The following is a 21,013-nucleotide window of genomic DNA, read 5'->3' on the forward strand; positions in this document are numbered from 1 at the left end:
AACTTTATGACCTTGTGTGACCATATGCTTTCTTCAAGACTGTGCCACTGAACAGCCCGGACATGTGTGACGTCGTCCCCTCGGCCTGCTGTACTGCCACCCATTACCCGCGGCATCTAGCTTCCCGTGTGACCATGCTTTCTTCAGGACTGTGCCACTGAACAGACCGGACATGTGTGCCATGGTCCCCTCCGCCTGCTGTACTGTCAACCATTACCCGCGGCATCTAGCTTCTCGTGTGACCATGCTTTCTTCAGGACTGTGCCACTGAACAGACCGGACGTGTGTGTCGTGGTACCCTCGGCCTGCTGTACCGTCACGTATCACCCGCGGCATCTAGCTTCCCATGTGACCATGCTTTCTTTAGGACTGTGCCACAGAACCGACCGGAAATGTGTCACGTGGTCCCCTCTGCCTGCTGTACTTTCATTTCACCCATCGCCCACGGCGTCTAGCTCCAGTGTGCTCAGTTGTCCAAGACTGCTGCCAAGTGCTTTATAATGTGACCACTGTGCCAAATGCTCCAATACAGTTATGTGCTCCGCCACTCTGCCATGCGCTCTCCACGTCTCCAGTGTATCAAGTACCCCTTGGCGTCTCCATTTGCCAAGTTCGTTACCAAGTCACCAATGTGCCAAAGTGCGCCAATACTGGGTATGTGCTCGGCCGCTGTGCCGAGTGCTCTACATTTCTTCAGTACACCAAGTGCTCCAATAGTGTCAAATGCTCGACCATGTCTCGAATGTGCCATGTGCTCCACTGCTGTGCCAAGTGTATACTTTGTAAATGATATACATGTCATAAGTTCAGCCAATAGGTGTATTGCATAACTTATGCATACTGTTGGTCTTCACATAGTTCTACGTCAGTATGTACACATATTGCAGAGTTGCGTTGCTGTTCCTGCAAAGTAGATGCAAGTCAACATGTTTTTTCTTCGTAGAAGGCCACAGCGCAGAACTGACAAAGACAGGAGAGGCGGACAAAGAACACAGACACAGCGCTGACTTTCAACAAGATGATTCTTGTTGAAAGTCAGCGCTGTTTCTGTTTTCTTTGTGTGCCTCTCCTGTCTCTGTCGGTTCCGTGCTGCAGCCTTCTACGATGTTCAACCAACAATACTCTGCCGAAATGTTTTTTTCTGCTACTCTGTTACCTTTGTGCTGTTTCCTATATCAAGTGCCCAGCTTGCTATGCAAATGACAAGACTTGTCATGCCAGTGTACAGCTGCCATTGATGTCATCATTGCAAATACAGTCTTCATAATTGGGAGAACTAGTTCTGACGGCACAATATTATCTTTAAGTTTACATTTCATTCTAATACATAGGTAATATTCTACTTGTTTGTGTATTTCTACTTACATTATGCAGATATCTTAAGGACCATGCACTGCATTTAATGTTATACTTACACAAGATGTGTGCATCACTTCATTGAAGTCCTACAGGAAGTTTGTAGTTTGTCTATTTTTAGTCATTTTATGGATTTTGCTTCGACCAACTTTCTAGTCACATTTTGCTGATTTTACTTGCATATCTAATGATTTTATTGTTTTATTTGCATTTGAATTGTCTGCATTTTGACAAGGCCCCAAATATATCTGAGAAAATATTGAGTTTTATGCTGCCAGATGGAAGAGTTGTGTGCTTAGAACTTTTTGTTAATGTTAGTGCTATTCATCGCTTCAACATTTCAGTTTTTGCTGTTGATCTTAGTATTTCTCTTTTTGTATGCAGTATTGTCTTAGCTGCATTTTATGTATAGTATAACAAGGATCCGTCAGCGTGAACTCGAGGTATACCTCGCGAGGGCATAATTTGGGATTTATTGCTCTTTTTTATTTAGTTTATATGAATTTTATGTATGATATAGGTCTCATTTTTGCTGTTCAGCTTTGGTTCCATATTGTTAAACATAACCTGAATAAAATCTTGAGGTACTCCTTTGAGGACATACATATGTAATCATACGGTTTGTTTAATTTAGTTCTATGAAAGGTTACTTTCTAGTTTTGTGTAATGTTTGTTATAAAATTAAGTTTTGCGGTGGAACCAAAGTTTCAAGGTTATTGTCATTTTTCTATCAGGTGAAAAAGACGCTAAACGATCCCGCACATCCTGGGGAATGTATAGAATAACATCTTAGACACGTATTTATAACGCATTTCGGCTCAAAAATAATATCCCAGAAATCTAACAAATGTCCAGTAATTACATCTATATAACATCTTTTCAACGTAAAAAGACGACATTTGACAGTACCACCTACGTAGATTTTATGTAAACTAGATCTATTTCAACCTCTATTAGACGTATTGAATATCGAACAGAAATATCTAATGGACATCCAGGCAATGTTCATGGTTTGCAGATATTTTTGTTTGCTGCTTAATGTTTTCTAAGCACATGGCCGTGTAGCTGCTGCACTTTTTAGTATAAAACTGAAGGTGCCCACTAGCAGCGCAATAGAAATGAATGAGGAAAAGCACGGGCCAGAGAGGAGGCGCTACACGGGCTCATACGCGCTTCTTTTGTTGTTTGGTTGGTTGTCTTGACCGCACCGTGCTAATTCATATCCTTTGGAGACGACTTCTGAAAGGACAGCTCGCGCCGATGCAATGAAGAAAGGTAAGTCTTTTCTTTCCAATACGTCTTTAAAGAGAGAGGGGGGTGATTAAAAATATATAGATTTTTGGAAACTACTCAGTTCGGCATCTTCAATGCCTAATTCACGCTTTATCCAAACCATATAGCTTAACACATGTTCAAAGTGCTAAAAAAAGTCAGTGTCAGCGAAGACGACGAGAAATAAGCTCAAAATCGCGCAAGAACACGTAGGTTCACAGAAGCGCCTCGCGACTTTTCCGTCTCCGTGCGCTGCCATTTTGGCAGGGTTTGAAAGTTTATAGTTTCGCTTTTCCATTCCCGTCTTTTTTGTTATGTCCGCACAGTAAAAGTGGAAACAATATAAAATTCAGAAACCGGTATAACGAAGTTCGCGTTGCGCACGGCCCTCCTATTGGTAACAGCGCGCCGAGGCGTATTCCGATGTGCAACCACGCTGCCGGCAGCGAGCTCGCCAGCCATGGCCTGCTTCTGCAACTTCGTTGAGCGCTGTTTTCTGTTTTGTTGGATCACATCGCGATCGTAAATAGCGGGAAAGCAGCACCCGTTTTAAATAGTTCGAAAACCGGGCTTGAGTACGAGAAGCAAAGCGCAAATCTTATCTGGCGATAAACGGAAGGCGCGTACCGAAAGTATCAAACTAGTCGGTGACCGAAAAAGTGCTAACCATATCGTGCTATCCTATAGCGCATCGGCAGTTAAGCGATAGCAAAGCGAAGTCCTGCGTCATCGAGTCGCGTACTGCGTGTGATAGCGCAGACATTACGCTGGTGCTATTTTCGATGGAGCGGCGCTTGTTGCCTAACCTCTCCGCGCCTTCTCGCATACGCCGTTTTTGAGATAAGGTGCGTCTAACATCACCGCTAGTGGAGACGGCGCATTCGCAGTTGTAGAGGCGCTCGACCTACGTCCCGGACCTTCGAGCGCAGCGAGTTTTGTGGCCCTGGTGAGGCACCAGCGCCAGGTCGTCTGATGGGTTGATCGATCCCGTGGATGAGATGTATATCCGCAATGCTTAATTCATTCGTGGTAACACGTCTTCCCGCATGAAATCTATTGTCGCCTGTGTGGCTCACTCTACACTTTTTCTTATGTCTTCTGCTTCGGTTATTTATAACTTCCGATTCGCATTTTAACGTATGTAACAACTCCCTTTGTTCTGTTTATTTATGCAGCTTGGCTCACGACCTTCAATCCTTCAGTACTAGAACAAACTAACAGCAATGGCAATGCCATCAAGCTGTGGTGCCATGCAGGTCCAAAAAAATCAGAAGCCAAGTGAGTCCTGTGCAACGTCGGGATTTCATGTGTGCAACATGGAACGTCTGCTGTCAAGAAGCACGCATGTTCAAAAATGTACCTGAAAGCTGTTGAGCAGCACCGTGGTACTGATGGCAAGTTGGTGAGATAGAAAACAGTCCAAGCAACATTGAACTTTTCTGGGAGGCAACAGCATCATGTTCATTGAGCGACAATGTCGCAGGGGGGAAGCTTTGTTTGCCTTTCTTTAGCTGTGAAGGCAATACCTTTTGCCTATGCAGAGACAGCAACCAAAACATTTCCAACAATGTTTCCCGGCTCAAGGATTGCCGAAAAGTTCTCATGCAGTAGAACAAAGGCCACATACTTAATATCGGACGGACTAGGTCCCTACTTCAGGCGAAATGTCCTAGGAGGTTGGGTGGCCGGATGTTTACTACACAATCCAAATTAATGAAACGCCAAAGCCAGAACAACATGTCCAACAGCTAGACATCTTGCTGCGTTGCTTTTCAAAGACATGACATGACAAGAATCAGCAGAAAGTCGTCGTTGAGCACCTTCAATCGTTCAACCTTGGCCGAGCAACTGCTAGCATTCTTGTGGAGACTGCATAGGGAGAATGGCGGAACTTCCAAAAGACAAGCTACTTTCTTTTTAGCGATGGACGGAATACGAATAAAGCGTAAAAAGAAAGCTGGATGAAGAACTCAGTTGCAACATATTGAACATAGGCGGGTGCAATCTGCACGAAGTTCACAACGCCTTTAGCTCAGGTCTGAGTGCCTTTAGAAGTGACGTGGAGCTGCTAGTGATCGATGTCTACTATTTTTTCAAGCATGCTGTGCGGTCTTCAAACCTTCAAGAAAAGCAGAAAGATTTGGGAATTCCGGAGCATGTCTTTTTGCGGCACGTGAACAACCGATGGCTCAGGTTTTTGGACAGTTTGGAAAGAGTGCTCGAGCAGTACGAGCAGCGTACTTCATAAGTGAAACCGGAGTTCGGCCTAGGTGTTGCTGTTCTTCAGAACAGGCTAGTCATGGCACTTTCGGACAAAAAAATATGAGCCAATATGCTCTTCTTGCGAAGCAGAGTGGAACGTTGTGTCGGATTCCAGGTAATTTTGCAGAGGCAAGATCCTCTGATTCATATTGTATATTCGGAGTCCGTGAGCTTAGTGAAAAAACTGCTGAGCCGCTTCATTAGGCACAATATTTACTGTTTGACTGGTGCACAACTTAAGCAACTTGACATAGAACAAGAAATGCAGACCTGGGGCCCCCATGAAAAAAAAAATCCTTCAGAATGGGTGTCCAGGAATATTATATTGCTACTGCAAAGCACCTCTTGCAGCAACTTCCCTTGGACAATAAGTTGCTGATGCATTTGTGTTTTCTAGACGCATGCCTGTCTCTTGGTACGGAACAGACAGTTTTGAGTCACATAAATATGTGGCTACTTGTGTGCCTCAAATTGTCAAGATCGAGCAAGTGGCATTAGTGATAGATGAGTGGCATACCATTCACTGTCAGCCTGTGATTGAGAACACCTCTTTGCACAGCCCTCGAGTAGATAGTTATTGGGCTGCTATATTTGCCTCTAACAGCCAGAAATACCCTCTACGTATTGGTTCGTGCGTTGCTGCCCCTGCCGCACGGAAACGCAGATTGTGAACGTGGCTTTAGTGAAAACAAGCGCGTCATCGACAATCGCTCAAGCTTAAGTATCCTGACAATCAATGGCATCCGCCAGGTGAAAAGCTACATGAAACGTTTCAATAGCGACTCATGCAGTGTGCCGTTGACAAGGGAGCTCGTCAAAGCAGTAAAAAGTTCCCACAAGGTTTTTCTGTTCCCACAGATTTTTCTGCTCAAAAAATTGCTCGAAATCTCTCTTCCTGAGTGGCACCACTGCATGTTATTACTTTAAGCTGACGACGCGATGGCTCCGTCAAGTCTCTATTGTACAACACTGCAGCGGTTCCAAAAATGAGAACCATACTTGCAGAGCTCGAACGGAAGGTTATTCAATCAGAACGAGAACAGGAGCCTATAAAATGGTTTTTACCAGATAATCACAGGACTCGTCACATTCCTTTGATCATAGAGAGGGCACTCATTTCTTCAGTAGGACTGTCAAGCATTTAGTCTTTGTGGCATACCCGGGAGGGAAAAAGACCCGCAGTGAGTGCACATCGTGGGGTTTCAGCAGCTGGTGTATATGCTGAACCGACTCTTCTTGGTGCGGCCGTCAAACATTCTCCTTAAAGGGCCCCTAAACCACCTCAGACATTTTTGAACATTTCAAGTAAACACGCGCAACGAGTTCAGAATGCCGTCACGATCAACGATGCCAAACGCTGCAGCGCTACGCGCCGCGGGAGCGCCACAAAATAAAATAAACAATGCCGTCCTCCTCCCCTCGCCTTTCCGGTATCCCCAGCGGTCGTCATGATGTCAGCAGGGGGAATCTGGTGATGTCAACGGTGGAAACGATGTCCATTGGTCGAACAAGAACTTACGACTTCCGGTTTGTCTGCTAGGGGGTACGCGCGCTCCCTGCTCGTCCTCACCGTGTTGCTCGCTTGTGCGCGCTTGCGCATCAGTAATTGCAGCCCGCAACGCGAGTGCCAAATCGCTCGTGTTCCAACACAGTCATGCTTAGCGGTCTGATTAACTGTGCGAACAGTGTCGGCCTTTCCAGACGTGCGCGCAACACAGGGTCTATAGCGGCACGCTTCGCTTAACACGCGCCGGCACCGCAGAAACAGCGGGTAGCCGAGAAGCGCCTAGTCTACGTCCACGTTGGCACGCTAACTCGCAGCACGCCGTTTGCCATTCGCGGGCCGCCGGTCGGCAGCGGTTTTGCTCGCGAGCGGCGAGATTTCCTTGCCGTACGTAGAGAGGATGAGACCGGGACTCATTTGTGCGGCACACCGCCGCTGATCGCACGACGGCGCCGATATTGTCGCTAGCCCTTCAAAGCTAAAGTGAACGGCACTTCGAAATGAATTACCGACGCTCACAAGCCGCAATATTTTATTATCGTTGTTATCGCTCTTCGCAATAATTGTACACAAAGAAGAAAAATACGCTGATATTAGCGGCGCCGTCGGCTACGATGCAAGCACAGCCGAGCCGGTCGTCTCCCGTCGGTAGCCGTGCACTCAGCTGCAGCCGATGTTTTCGTTGCCGGTGGCGGAGGTGCGCAGCTTCGCGGTCTTCGATTGACCTGTTGATAGTGCAGCGGGCAGGGCGCCGGCCGAACTGCCGTCGACTTTGGACACCTCTCGCGCGGCAGACTGGAGGCCGGTTCGTCGTCCGTAGTTGTGCCGCTAGCATCATGGCTAGAGTGGACGTGCCTTAACCGGAAGTAGGTAGTGTTTTGAGAAGCGCGCTGGCGATGACGTATGTCACGTCACATTTCGAGAAGCACTCGGCGAGGAGGGGAGACCAGCCGACGAGGAGAGAAGCGAAGGAAAGAGCGAAACGAGGGAGGGCCGTTTTTCGATCATCAAACGCGCGTAACTCCGCTATTACGGCACCATTTCGAAAAATTCTCGCGGCTACGTTTTCGTTGTAGACTCGTGCACAAGTGCAACAACGCCAGAACTAAATTTCGACCTCTGGGTGGTTTAGGGGCCCTTTAAGAATACGAAATTTCTTCGGAAAAGCTCACTTTGTGTTTATCCTTAATTTTGCCTGGCTCAGAGCCGTGAGTACTTCCGCTTGTCGTGATCTTCTTTTGTTCGCGAATAGATCAGTATGCTGTCTATATAGACTTCAATATAGGCCCAGGTAATTCTCTAACACTTCATTCATCATTTTCTGAAACCAGCGTCCGGAGTTTTTCCAAACGAAAGGAAGCCTACTACTTGATTCATAAACTGCGAAGGGCGTCACAAAAGCAGTGAACTGTTTCGTCTCTTGGGTGAGGGGCACTTAACACCCCTTACATACGTCATTTCTTGAAAACCATCATCTATCGCTTTGATCAATGATTTCGCCAACACGGGACACCATTAGAAATGGGAAAAGTTCCGTCGTGGATTTACCAAACGGTAGTCAGTAAAACGACGAAATGTTCCTTCTTCGTTTGGAACTATTGTTATAGGTCACGGGAAAGCTGATGTCGATGGTATTCCAATATTTTGTGCAGTTCTTTTCGCCATGTCTTGTTCTCGCGTGTCATCGGCGTCTGGTCTTGAAGAAAAAATGGCGGTTTGATGGCAATAGTTGCGGACGGGTCTGCCTCGATGCAACGAGGTTCGGGATACAAAGATGGTATATCTTTGTAGATGCATGGTTCCGAAACTGTTCTGGGCAACTCAAGAACAGCGTCCTCAAGCTCAGTTGTTACTTCGTCTTTCCACGAAATGGTCTTTTGGAAAGTTCATGTCTGGTGCGGATAATGTAAACAAATTCAGCTCCTTGCATGACCAAAGCGTCAATCTCCATGCTTTTCGCCTGAAACATCACATTTACGCTAACCCATTTCTGCATCATTTTAAGCAGTGTCGTCATTGACTATATTTTGATTCTTGATTTCCATTTACATTTAATAAATTGAGGTAGAGGAAAAAAGCCACGCACACGTTGTCTTAGGGACACTGAGCCTGCTTGGGCGACCCTGGCCCCCTGGTCGCATAAAGACGCAGAAACCCGCACGCTTTGCAAAGTATATAGAAAACAGAATACAAATAAATAGTTTTGACACATTTGTACTATAAAGGAAAATGCGCTAGTCAATAAAAGGGCTAAAAAAGCGAAAGCATTAATAAGCTAAACTCTAACAATGTCAGATCGTGAAAATTACAGCCTGCACCATTACTGCACATAGTAACACAGATAAACATCTTCATTCTTTACCAAACACTTGTTAATAACAGAAGCTGCGGTATATGGATCATTGCTTTCACGCTCTCTGTCCGTTGATTATCAGCATTGCGTGGAGTATATTGGATGTGATCAAATGCACAGTCACACTTGGTATTAAAAATCTTGTTGTTTACCTTGGCTTGATTCACTCTTACAGATATCCGTTGGGAAGAGAACCAAGGACTGCGTCAGCTGAGGTGTTAATGACATCTGTGGTGAGTTCACCATTGAGCGACGGTTGGCTTGTTCTTAAGTCCCGGTATGGCCAATTGAGCATTGGTTGTCCATGTGGTGTCAACAAACAGAGCAGTTCCTCACAAGTTCTCAACTTGTTTATCCATGTGAGGCCACCAGCAGATGCCTGGAAGTCTGAGTTATGTTTTAGTAATGCTAAAATGACCTTCATGAGCGATGGACAGTAGTTAATGACGTAACGAAGCTAGAGGAATTATGCGATCTCCACGGAGTAGATTATCCATGTAGGATAATTCAGACTGTAAGGATGGTATGTCTGTAAATCTGAAGAAAGATCGCAAGCATTTCTCCAACCAAGTACTATTGTATCTTTTAAAGCTTGGCAAGCAGAATCATTCTGCGTAGCTGTCTACAATTCTTCTTTTGTAATGCATACGAAACGAAAGCTACTATTTCCTGAAAGAGCGTAAGTTTGGGCATGTTGGTATTCATTGACATTTATTACGTTTTTAGCGCACGAAAAGGGACGAGGGACAAGGTACGACGCGGACACAGCGCAAACTTCCAACAATTGTTTTTATTCTACGAAGCGGTACACACACACACACACACACACACACATATATATATATATATATATATATATATATATATATATATATATATATATATATATATATATACATATATAGGCAGCAGCGCACGCATGCAATATGTAGTAGTTTTGAACAAATAGGACAGCAACGAGACATGTATAATGGAAAGTTAAGATGATATCGAAGATGAAAAAAGCAACCATAATAAATAGCCAAACATTTTTGTAGGTGCAAGATTAAGATGTCTCCATCACGCCACCTTGATTTTTTTTTATCTTCGAAATCTTCAGCATACTGATGGCGCTGGAGGAGGAGGGACCGCCACAGACAACGGCCAAGTCTATGCCAACAATACTCAGTGCCTGGGCGTCGTCTTCCCTTCGCAAAGTAGACAAATTTGGCTGCCCTCCGCCGGTACCCCTGTAATCTTAAAGCGCACCTTCCTAAAGGCGCGGCCACTTCGCATTTTAAGTAATTGACCTAGATAAACGTACTCCTTTCAGACTCTATAGGGTGACTGCCGATCCTGAATTTTTGGTTCCTTACCAGGCTATTTGAACATTATCTTGTTCTTCTGAGTATAAATCTTCAACCCCACTCTTGCACTTTCTCGGTTAAGGTCCTCAATCGTTCGTTGTAATTCGTCCCTATTGTTGCTGAATAGGACAATGTCATCTGCAAACCGGAGGTTGCTGAGATATTCGCCGTTGAACCTTCTAAGCCTTCCGAGCTTGAATACTTCTAAGCATGCAGTGAATCGCATTGGAGAGATTGTGTCCTTTTGCCTGACCCCTTTCTTGATAGGTAACTAAACATATCAACGCTGGAATGTCAAGCTAGCTAGTCGATGATTCATTTGGCATGAAAGGAGGAGTCATTCCATTGTCTCTATGCATTTATGCGCGAGGCACATTGTTGAAGTGGCAGCTTATCTGAAGCTCGCACACTGGTCAAATCTGTCTTGTCCTGCCAATGTGAATCCGACACTTGGCCTGCATTTCTTACGACCGATAGCAAGGCACCAGTGGTCTCTAACTTCAGTATGCACTATGCACGCACCTTGAAGTAGCACACTGTTGTTGGTAAACGCATTATACTGAACATTACATTTCTCACACCACCACCGAGTTTGGCCTGTGTGAGACAGCCATGTTAGGGGTCTTTGATTTTGTTCGTCCCATACCCTTACTGCTATCTGTGTCCTCTCAATAGCATTACTCAAACTGTGTACATCTGGAGCCGGCGACCAGTGATGCTTTGAGGGTGCTTACAGAAGTTCCTACTGGTGCAAGAACAGTATACGTTTTGTCATTATGCGCCTTATGTATGCCCCTCTCCTCTGTTCAGTGATTCGTCGGCCAATAAAGAGCTCGCAGTCGCACTGCTGCATATTTGACCTGCAGGATTTTTACAATGTTGATAATGTGTTGTGGTTCTTCATGGTAATGGCGTAATTGCTGAAGCATGAAACTGTTTCGGTTAGCAAACTCTTGAAATGCCTTGAGTGTGAACGTCTCAGTGCTTTCTTTGTGCACGTCAGTCTGCTGACGCATGACGCACTGAGAAGCATGTAATGCAGCGTGCACAAATTTTTATGGTTCAATAAGGCCACCATTCTCTTTCAGGGCTGTCAACAAGCTGTGCACGGTGTCACACAAGCAGAGCAGCACACACTACGCATAAGAGCCTCCTGGTGATGCTTCTGACTACAAACCCACCAATGTACTGCCCTAATTCTCCCGAATATTCACTTAAAGCAAAATGATCGAGATCGGTAACAGCTTCTGTGATTGTGGTTGTTGGTTGCCCAGTGCTACAGTGTGTACTGATAAATTGCCTTCGTCATCGATTTGTGCAGTGAGCAACTGACACCCGGGCAGGCAGGTACCCTCCAGCTGTGGTGTTGCATTGGCGTTTCTCAAACATGCGACGATAATCATGTCGGAACTGTGATGCTGATGGCTTGTTATTCCATCCACCGCGGTGTCTGGTGCAGGTGAAGTATATTTCGATTGGGTTCTGCTTTAGGTGGCTGCTGCAGATGTACCTGTGAAGAAAAATAAGACGGAACGTCTGTTAACAGATGCTTGTATGGTTAGAGCACTGTATGTAATACTTCTCAACATGTTTTGGCAATTTATTTTGTCCATGCCAGCCATGGACCACCTAGCCCAAAAGCATACCAACACTTCCATATACCCAGATACAGACAGTGGTGACAAAGTGGCGTAGTATTGCCAGCAAAGATGGGTATTAGAATACAAGTGAGCTGGCTTCAGAAATGGTGAGGAGGCTTTTTTTAGAGTGAGGAGCTATATTTATGTTGTGCTTGCTAGCTCCACTAATTGCATAGCACTGTAAATGTAACAGAGGTACTGACATTCCATTCCATGCTCTGCTTGCAGTATGCGCTTACTCTCTGATCTAAAAGGTTGGTTCAGGCCCCATTTTATTTATTATTTCAATAATTTTTAATTTATTTGACAACCTTGCAACACTGTTATGACATTTTGCAGGCGGATGCTACAGCATGTGAAAAAAAAGTAAATTGTGTAAACAGAACAGAACGAAAAGGACAGTTGAAAAGAATGTGTGTAATAAGAAACTACGTTGGAATAATCAAGACTTGAAGCATTGTTAACTATAGTGTCAGCGTTTGAAAACGGGTCGGTATTTCAACGATCGCGTGAGGGAAAAGAGGGTAGCTGTCAGTGCTTTAGCGGCTGGTGGTCATGCACCAGCAGTTTCAAAGCATAAGTGTGCTGAGAAGGCTCCAGAGGTAAGTTATCCCGAGGTAGGGGACTGGTCTGAAACGAACAGCTCCAGATCTCCAGTTTCGTAGGCCGGGTTCATGGAGGCTTCGTTGCCTGCAATAGGAACGGTAACTTGTTCATGTGGTAATTTGCATCAGAGAAAGTGCGACCTTTCCAACAGCTGGCCATGGCATGTTCTTGGGTGACTGGTCTCCAAAGAGAAACTGCTCCACATCTCCGCTTTTGTAAGCTGTGTTCATAGGAGGCTTGGTTTTCTGCAATGGGAACGGTAACTTGTTCATACTGTAATTTAGTTCTGAAGAAGCGCGGCATCGCAACTGGAAGCCTAATACAGCCACTTAGATGTCTTAATACATATATAAGCTATCGGCGAAAAGAATACGCCTTCAGCCATATTTAGTTACGAGAGACAGTTACAGTACTGCACGTTTATCTTCCTTTCTTATATAAAAGCCACTTACTATTTATTATGACTTCATCCTATCTCTAGCTCTTCGGAGCTGCTATTTCTTCATCGCCTTTTCTGCTAATACTTTAGGATCACTACATCTTCCAAGGCTCCAGTTTCCGTACTCTGGAGATGGTACGGAAGTATATTCGTAAGGGACGACTCTTCGACCTTGCAACGGAGCCCCTGGTAATAGATGGTCTTCAGTATACCCGTCGTAACGACGTTTTGTTCATATGTACTCCGGTAGGTAACATAATCAAATGATAGAATTGGGGCTAGACTTCTTGCAAGACATAACCAGCCGCAATGGGAAGTCCGCGTGTGGCACTGAAACGACCTCTTGAACATCACATATGAACACTTAACGTAGTACCTAAAATGCAGCATGTTAGTGCACGCACTAGGGCATACCTTTAGTGAGCGATATGGCTGCGACGTGACGTGTGCTGACGCGACACCCGTCAGCAAGCCAGAACCGTCGAGCAGCGGTTGGGTAAGCGTGCTTGTCTCGCATCCCGGATGCCCGGGTTCAATTCTCACCAGGACCGAAATGTACGAAATTTTCGTTACAAAGCCACTAATTTACTTTGTTTAGAGGAACCTTCCTGAGATATGCGACGTCAATCCGAGCATTTTTTGCGGTGTCGCCCATTTTTCGTGACGGCGCAGTTTCGCCAAGGTCACCTTACGCACGTAAGGCGTTCGCCGCAAAAACAAATGCAACGAGAATTGAGTAAACTGCAGCATACAGATGTCCCCAAAAGAACGAAGCGAATGAAATAAATATCGCATAGCTGTGCGACTGATGTCACGAGGGCACTAATGCCGCGCAGCTGGGAAAACGTCTTCTGCAATCATTGTTTGCTTTCATCTCGCACCCCGATTTATTGTGCCCGTCCAAGCGTGATTTACGGTAGACATTATCACAGGAAGCAAAGAATCACTAATTTGTACCGACTTCTCTAGCTTTAACTGCATACGTTATGGATCTCTCTCTCACACAAAACGTTCCACGGAGAGGCCGAACGCTGAGCGTTTCAACTTCTTTTCGACCACTTTTGCGGCTGAAGGCTGCCGCCTACCACAGACGGACTGCAACGAGCTCGCAATTGTGCTCATACGGAGCCCTTACACGACCTTGTTTTATGCCACACGCTCTCAAAGCAGCGGCCGTTAACGAAGGTGACGGACGGAGCGTCCAAAAAAGGAAGGCTGTAACTTTCTTACGTTTCCCACACTCGTTTGCATGGTGCAGTTGCACTTATGTTACTCCCCGTAACTCTTACGCTGTTGTTGTCGCACTTTTCTTTGTTTCCTTCACTGCTGCGGCTGCGGCAGGTGTTGCGTATGACGACTTTTTCAGAATCAGTTTATTCAAGATGAAAACGGGGATAATTAAATAATTACATAGAGAAGGATGTCTCGTAGTTATACACTGAAATGGGACCTCCTATGCGTGGTGACAAGAATTAATACTACAAACAACAATGGCAACATGTAAAGTTTACGATAATAAAAGCTTTTAGGAGACGAGGCATAAGTGAACAGAAAAGTAGCAGTTGAATGCATTAAATAATAAGGCTAAGATAAGTCAATAAATGAAGAAATAGCAGCTCCGAAGAGCTAGAGATAAGATGAAGTCATATAAATAGTAAGTGGCTTTTATATAAGAAAGGAAGATAAACGTGCAGTACTGTAACTGTCTCTCGTAATAAATATGGCTGAAGGCGTATTCTTTTCGCCGATAGCTTATATATGTATTAAGACATCTAAGTGGCTGTATTAGGCTTCCAGTTGCGATGCCGCGCTTCTTCAGAACTAAATTACAGTATGAACAAGTTACCATTCCCATTGCAGAAAACCAAGCCTCCTATGAGCACAGCCTACAAAAGCGGAGATGTGGAGCAGTTTCTCTTTGGAGACCAGTCACCCAAGAACATGCCATGGCCAGCTGTTGGAAAGGTCGCACTTTCTCTGATGCAAATTACCACATGAACAAGTTACCGTTCCTATTGCAGGCAACGAAGCCTCCATGAACCCGGCCTACGAAACTGGAGATCTGGAGCTGTTCGTTTCAGACCAGTCCCCTACCTCGGGATAACTTACCTCTGGAGCCTTCTCAGCACACTTGTGCTTTGAAACTGCTGGTGCATGACCACCAGCTTCAAGTCTTGATTATTCCAACGTAGTTTCTTATTACACACATTCTTTTCTACTGTCCTTTTCGTTCTGTTCTGTTTACACAATTTACTTTTTTTTCACATGCTGTAGCATCCGCCTGCAAAATGCCATAACAGTGTTGCAAGGTTGTCAAGTAAATTAAAAAGTTGTCGCAGTTTCGCCTGAAAGGCGAAGCATCAATTGCGATAGCAAATTTGTAGAGAGCTATACGGAGTAATTATATTAGCTTTATCAGCTGTATAGACTTGGACATGCAGCAGCACCGGCAACACGCAGAACTATTGTCGACGCCGTCGGCGTTTTGCCCGCGTTCGCTCAAAATGCGTGCGGCGTTGGTGACTGCGGCCGGAGCCTCTGATATAAATAGGCACTTGGTGCCGCAGCTAAACGTCACCTCCCTTCCCTCCCCCTCCCCCACGGCCTCTCGCGCGTCGGAAGAAGGCGCGTTTGCTCTACATATACGGTGATTGTAAAGGAGGAAAGAGACGCTTACTTCTGCAGCCCTTAAGCGAGCACGGCGCAGAACGCGCGTTTGTTCTCCGCCGTGCGTTCACTCCCCGTGAAAGCGCGCGCCCCTCGCGCCCTTTCACTCGCACATGCAGCGTTCGGCGCGCGGCGACGGTTTCATCTCCATTGACGTCATACGGAACCTCACGGCGACGGCGACGGCGACGCCAACGGCAGAAATCTGCTTTTGAGTGTCCATATAATTGCTATCGCAATAATAGGAAAAACTACAAAGGGACCTTTTTCAAGAAAATGAACAAACAAAATGCGGAAAGCAAATATCTCGTCACTTCCTCTCTCACTTAGTCTGAAAAAACGTACGTGATGGGAGCTCCTTGGACATTCGCCTTCTCTTTTTTTCTCTCTATTGGCTGGAACTCAGCGTATGAATACTGTCAAGAAAGCTGGGGGAACCGGCGGACGTATCTTTGGCCAGATGCGTTTTATCAATGGTGCGTACAATGGGGAGGCAATGAGCTTGTTGAAAGCAATAATGACAGGCATATTGTATATCCACGTGCATTCGGCACCCATTAAAGCGAAGCTTTCTTTGCTTCGTCCCTCTACTTCGCCGGTGTTGGCTGCTGCTGTCAGCATTACAACTTGTATCACTGAGTATATACCCGAATATACTATTGGGCGCTGGCTTTATGCAACTAGGCATGTACTGCTGGGTATGTGTTCGAATAGACCATTGGCCCACTGGGATTGTGGAATTTTGTGCTCTGGACGCAAGACTTTAAGGAAAACACTGTCTTAGTGTATATATGCATCCCTTCTTCCTGTCCTCATCATAATCCTTCATCAGTATTTTTGTCCCCTTTCCTTTCCGCCTGTGCAGAGTAGCAGGCCAGAGCATGCTCGCTGATGCCGGCCTTTCTAATAGGCTATCTCTCGCTTCTCGTCTTGGCCAGTCAGTCTGCCAGAACGGGTATGCGCCACTCGGTATGTGGCCGAAAAAACAAGTGAAACAAGTACGCAAGAAGTGGCCATGTCGGTAAAAAAAAGGCAACTGAGTAAGAAACGTCGTCGACCTACGTAGAAGCGACGAATGCCACCAGAGAATCCCCTTCCAGGATCCACCAGGAAGTGAACAACGAATAGTGAACTGAACACATTTCAGTAGACATGAAAGTTCGCTTATCAGCGATTCTCACATATTCGTAGGATCCGGCAATTTTGACGCAAAACGTATTTAAAATCGGTTAGAGGGGGTCGCATGCTAAAGCCACATGTAACGAAAACGTGTTATATAGCATTTTCACTTATATCTTCGCGGCCGTACTACCCGCGCATTGCTTTGGTATCGTTGTGGAGAAGAAAGAAGCCGTTACTCGGTCATGCATGTGTCGCGTGCACAGATGCATGACGCAGTCGGAGATAAATTTAGCTTCTCGCTCGCTGTTCAGAGTACTCGGCAGTACGTTTTACGATTGGAGCCGGAGTAGACGCGTTTGAGTGAGCTCACACAGCCGTAGTAGCTACAATCTATAAGACTCATACCAGTGCTTAATCAGTACACGTGTACATGTTTTTTGCAGAAACTTAACGCTTGCTTGGTTATGGAACCTCCGTGTTCGACATGCCGTGTCTGAAACAGCGTGAAGAGACTTGGGCAGCAAGACAAAGGGAGTCTGCTAAGAATAGGACCCGGCCTGGTTCCTCAGTGGCTTTGGTGTTGGGCTGCTGAGCACAAGGTAGAGGGAGCGAATCCCGGCCACGGCGGCCGCATTTCGATTGGGGCGAATTTAGTATTTGGTATCATTGCGTAGAGGAAGAAAAGTCATTACTCAATCATACACGTGTTGCGTGCGCAGATGGCTACGCTGTCGCGCAATGGATGACGCCCGCAATCGAAACTTCATTTAGCGTCGCGCGCGGCGTTCAAAGTAACGTAGCCAGGCGTTCTGACGGCGAGTGTGTCGGGCTTATAGAGTGAGATCTGGGCTGGCACCTTCACTCTAGTGGTGCTGGAACCAATCGCGACAGCCGAATTGGACAGTCCACTAGGTGGATTCTTGCAGAATACACCTCCCCCTTCCCTTTCCCTGTTCATGTGTGCCTGTGCGCGCGTGACCGCATTCTTGTTTGTGTAGTAAGCGAATGTTTACTGCAATTTAAAAGGTCGATACGTCTATTACCCATACTGGGTATAGCGCTTATATTTCGTGATCGCAATGGACATTTCCCCTTCCTGGTGAAACTGCGACTTTCTTGTGTAGCAGCCCGATATTTCGATCTACTAGCCCCTCGTGGTCACGAAATACGTCACTGCTTACAGCGGCAGCCACACTCCACCGTGGCAGCATTGTCATGTCTTCATCCACATGGAACGAAGAAACAGTATGTGGCTGTTCTAGCTGTATCGGAAATGGCGGCACCATTCCCCGTAGAAAACGATACGTGGGATTCTTAAGAGTCGATGATTGCGCAATTCACTTGCAAGTCCACGCCAAGAATCAGCTCACGCGAGCTCTCGGTGAGAATAAAGCTGCTCATGTGTCACATAAAGCACCTTATTCTGGTTCTTGCCGTGCACATTTCTACAGGGTTGACTAAGTGTCCTCCCGCGGTACGTATCTGAGATCCGGTCCAATGGGTCAGTGCCTTTTTCAGTTTCTTAGCGAGTACGCTGTTCATTACTGAATAATAAATATGTACAAGCGTTTACCAACGCAGTCGCTTGGAAGTCGTCGATAACGATTCGCCGCTGAGAAGCAACGTAGCATTCACTGCATTTGTTCGTCACTGTGTCCCTGCTGTGGTCTTGAGCAGTTAGCTTCCGTTTTCCAGGCGTCAGCGACCTTGCCTCCATAGGTCGCTGGCCCTAGGTTTCCTGTCGTGGGCTTGGTGAGCGATGTCTCGGGGAAATTGTAGATGGACGTGGGCTCGGCGACCAATAACGCATGGATGCTGCTGACAGATGTTTACCTTGATGGGGGTGTTGAGTACTTTGGCGGCGTAGATAAAAACTCATTTTCATAAGGACACTCACTCACCGTTTCAAGAACATGGTGGATTCCCAAGAAAGCCATGCTGACCCACTCGGCAATAATTACATGCAATAATTAGCAGCCTGTCCACTGTGGTAGCAGAGGGGCCGACAGTATACCAGTGCACCATACATCGCTTTTACGGAGTTTGCTTCCGCGCTGCGAGGGAAGCATTCCGTGCATATAGCCCCTTGTGCCAAGCCGATGCATCCGATGCGCTGCCGTAAAACTTGTACATAAAACATGCTGCACATCTGTCGACTAGTGCTTCAATGTTTTTAGTCGGACCTCCTAGCTGGAATTGCAATCTAGGCATATATGTAAAGGGGTCTAGCGACAAGACAGGGGCTCGATAACTTACGACGGGTCTTCCCTGAGCACCTTGGTGCAGTTTTCCGGCGAAGGTTTACGGGAAGCACACACTGCAGGGCGTAGCCAGGGGAGGGGGGGGGGGGTTGGGGGGTTCAACCCCCGCCCCACTTAAGGCTGTTTCACATGGTGCGATTTTGCACTGCGATTTTCGCAGATGCGAAATTCGCAACGGCCATTTCACATGGTGCGATGTCAACAATGCGATTATGCGACGCCCAGAGTTGCTTGCTGCCAGATTTTGTCGCACACGCCGCATCAATTCGTTTAATGTAATGAAAAAGACGTGCGCGTTATAATATAATTGACCTCTCTTTATTAGGACCAAATAATACGTGCGCTTTGTAATTTATAAACGCTTCAAAGTTTAGTTTGTTTTGGAGTGCGCAACAGCGGTTTGTGAAGTTCAATACGAGGAGAAATGGCGGACGTAAACAGCTGTTCGCAGGTCGTCGTTCAGCGTTGTGTGCTGTCTCATGTGTGTTTTATGCCTGTGCCGTTCTACCTACGGTTAAACAAATTACAAGAGGACCTATCAACAAGCCCCTATAGCTGTTGTCATCGCATATGCAGTATTCGGGTTTCGGCGGAGTCGTCATGTCAACGCAGAGACCCTCGCGCTACCCGTGATTAACGTCAGCTTCTGAAAAACGGATGTGTGTGTGTATTGCTCGTGATTGCGCATTAGTGGTTCCTGCTCCTAGCAATATTCTTGCACAAAACTTAGCAGCAAGCACCAACCCAAAAGCTCACGTCTGCCCCTGAACAAAGCCGCAAATGATCTGTGTGTAATTACTGAACATGCAATGGATTTTGTGTTGTGAACGTTTATCTTAGCGCCAGCCTGGCTCGTCCGTCTCGGCGCCTGTGCTGTAATTATTCATACAAGTGCTCTCTGAATATTTCGAAAGGAGTAAAAGCCGACACCACATTTTTTTTAGGAGCTGCAGTCACTTGTGTACGTAGTATCGTATCATGCTGGCAGACATGGGCGTCGTCTATTTTCTCGTCCTGTTTCTTGCGCTGTTAGTGTGCTGTGAATCTGTATCAAGAAGCTTAAGTTAATATGCTGCAGTACGTAGCGCAGCCGCGTAGCCACACGGCTAACATTAAAATACCTTGTTAGGAGTACGTTGTTTGTTTAATAACAAAGCATTAATAAGCTAAACTCTAACAATGTCAGATTGTGAAAATTACAGCCTGCACCATTACTGCACACAGTAACCAGATAAACATCTTCATTCTTTACCAAACACTTGTTAATAACAGAAGCTGCGGTATATGGATCATTCATTGCTTTCACGCTCTCTGTCCGTTGATTATCAGCATTGCGTGGAGTATATTGGATGTTATCAAATGCACAGTCACACTTGGTATTAAAAATCTTGTTGTTTACCTTGGCTTGCTTCACTCTTACAGATATCCGTTGGGAAGAGAACCAAGGATTGCGTCAGCTGAGGTGTTAACGACATCTGTTGCGAGTTCACCATTGAACGACGGTTGGCTTGTTCTTGAGTCCCGGTATGGCCAATTGAGCATTGCTTGTCCATGTGGTGTCAACAAACAGAGCAGTTCCTCACAAGTTCCTCAACTTGTTTATCCATGTGAGGCCACCAGTAGATGCCTGGAAGTCTGAGTTTTGTTTTAGTAATGCTAAAATGACCTTCATGAGCGATGAACAGTAGTTAATGACGTAACGAAGCTAGAGGAATTATGCGATCTCCACGGAGTAGAAGATTATCCATGTAGGATAATTCAGACTGTAAGGATGCTATGTCTGTAAATCTGAAGAAAGATCGCAAGCATTTCTCCAACCAAGTACTATTTTATCTTTTAAAGCTTGGCAAGCAGAATCATTCTGCGTAGGTGTCTGCAATTCTCCTTTGTAATGCATACTGAAACGAAAGCTACTCTTTCCTAAAAGAGCGTAAGTTTGGGCATGTTGGTATTCCTTGACTTTTATTACGTTTTTAGCGCACGAAAAGGGACGAGGGACAAGGTACGACGCGGACACAGCGCAAACTTCCAACAATTGTTTTTATTCTACGAAGCGGTACACACACACGCACACACATATTATATATATATATATATATATATATATATATATATATATATATATATATATATATATATATATATATATAGGCAGCAGCGCACGCATGCACATATGTAGTAGTTT

The sequence above is a fragment of the Dermacentor silvarum genome, chromosome 5 (assembly GCF_013339745.2).
Source record: "Dermacentor silvarum isolate Dsil-2018 chromosome 5, BIME_Dsil_1.4, whole genome shotgun sequence".
Lineage (NCBI taxonomy): Eukaryota > Metazoa > Arthropoda > Arachnida > Ixodida > Ixodidae > Dermacentor > Dermacentor silvarum.